Source organism: Onychomys torridus, chromosome 20 (assembly GCF_903995425.1).
Source record: "Onychomys torridus chromosome 20, mOncTor1.1, whole genome shotgun sequence".
Lineage (NCBI taxonomy): Eukaryota > Metazoa > Chordata > Mammalia > Rodentia > Cricetidae > Onychomys > Onychomys torridus.
The window spans coordinates 45407972-45409928 of NC_050462.1; the positions used below are offsets into that span (position 1 = coordinate 45407972).

Below are 1957 nucleotides of genomic sequence, written 5' to 3' on the forward strand. Positions count from 1 at the left end.
CCAGAAACTTCTCTTCACGGATTGGTAGGAAGGATAGATGGCAGGGTGACTTTGTTAGCTGTGCTCCTGGTCTGTTTCAGCTTAGTTTGCCAAGGGATAAGATCTGGTGCATGGCTACATAGAGAAGAAGGAGAAGGCAAGAACCAACAACGTTTAGCCCAGAGAGGAAAAACAAACAGAAACGCAAAAGAAAAATAAGCTTTTTCCTAAAGTGATGGTTTTTAGCGGTGCTCTTACCCTACGAGAAAAAGTCCCAAAACACAACAGAATCCACTAACAAGAGTTTTATTAAAGAAGGGAGTGGGACAGATGTGATCAGTGATCAGGCCTGCTGAAGGGACACGTGTGGGAAGGAGGGGGGGGCACGACATGGAGTCCTGCCTTTTAAGGATCCCACACACACACATGCACACAAAGGCCCACATGCATGGGCATAGATCACGTGGTCACACCACATGGGTTACATAGGCCATAGGACCCGGGAATGACTAAGTGTCCCTCTGGGGCATGCATGATCATGGGGGCGAGGCTGGATTACTATCATAAAGACTAGTGATACGTCATCCTAAGGGGGCTACCCCTCCAGAACCCAGAGACAAACGGTGGTAACCGAGACAAGGAAAGCAGAAATGCCTCGGAATCTGCCCAGCATCCAGCACTACACTGGCATCGCAGGACCACTGGGTACCACCAGGTCCAGAAGCACCACACATGGCAGCATTTTCAGGGAGGCGGCCACCATGGAAATGACACCCCTTGTCAGTGGAAGCAGGATGAGAATTGTCCCTAAGCACAGGTCCGGGTGCACGGCAAACATTTGGCAGGTATCTGTGGAGCCACCGCCATGGAAACTTCAGAAATCACTGGAAGGAAAGAGTTGGCAGGCCCCCAAGCAAAATGGAAATGACACAGAGAATCCTCAGAATAAGAGCATGCGCCATCTCACCTTTTCACACACAGACAACACAGTGTGTCACTATACCTCAAAGAACGTCCTCTTATTGCCCATCAGAAAATCCAGAGAGTGTTTCCAGGTTCTATATCCAGAAGTTCTGGAAGAGAGTAAGCCTCTTGTCTTCCATGCTCACTAACTTGTCCCCAAAACTCATCATTCTAAACACTGATAAGGAAAAGCAATCAAGCATGTATCTGTCTTCACCTACCAGCTGCACTCAGGTAATAGCTGGGAGGATGCTCACTAGAGGAAAATTCCAGCTAAGCAGAAGGAGCATTCCAGCATCAGCCTTACCTACTCCCAGTGAAGTAATGGAGTGGACTGGAGCTTCTCAGCCTTGCCCACAGACCAGAATCATCTTGATCAATGGGTCCCACTCCAAGAGCATCTGGTCTGGTTCATCTGGAGGTGACCTGTTTAAGAAATATAGATAGGGCTAATAAACCGTACCCAGTAGACTAAACAACCATGTTCAGCTCATTGTCATCACGTGGTTGATAATTAGTCTTGTTTTACTAATTACCGCTCACTGTCATTTGCCTCCTGACAGGACATTTATACTCATGTTCCTTCAGATATCTACTTCCATCCCTCTGCTCTTCTGAACGTATCTCCAGAGCTTGGCAGGATCTGCCCAGTTGTTTGTCTGGGGACATACCATAACCACGTTTTGTAAGATGAGGTCTGTCATGGGGCTCAGCAGTTCGGTGAGGGTTCTGTCCTCATTCCTTCTGTTGATGGAAGGAGATGGCTGACTTAAGGGAGAAAGGGCTAAGGTGGCCCCCAGTCTCCAGTCCACCAAGGCAGAAAGTCTCAGCTGCAGGAGCAGGAGTGGCCTGGTCCCAGTCAGGAGCAGAAAGCCATTAAGGAATGCATGTGTACCCATGCTCAGATCACTTTCCTTTTCATTCAGCTGTGGATCCAGCCTGTGGAATGGTTCCATACAGTGGATCTTCCCACCTTGACCTAATCTAAACAGTTCATCCTTGACAACCCACCCCA

General features: G+C 48.5%; 1 long non-coding RNA gene across 1 annotated transcript in view; it reads right to left on the bottom strand.

Moving 5' to 3' along the window:
- Positions 1-306: 306 nt before the first annotated feature.
- Positions 307-1957, bottom strand: part of LOC118571219 — a 7654-nt gene continuing 6003 nt past the window's right edge. Inside the window, exons 2-3 of the long non-coding RNA XR_004943301.1 lie at positions 1250-1368; positions 307-1052 (exon numbers count right to left, since the gene is read on the bottom strand). This is a non-coding gene — a long non-coding RNA (uncharacterized LOC118571219). The remainder of the gene's footprint in view (positions 1053-1249; positions 1369-1957) is intronic.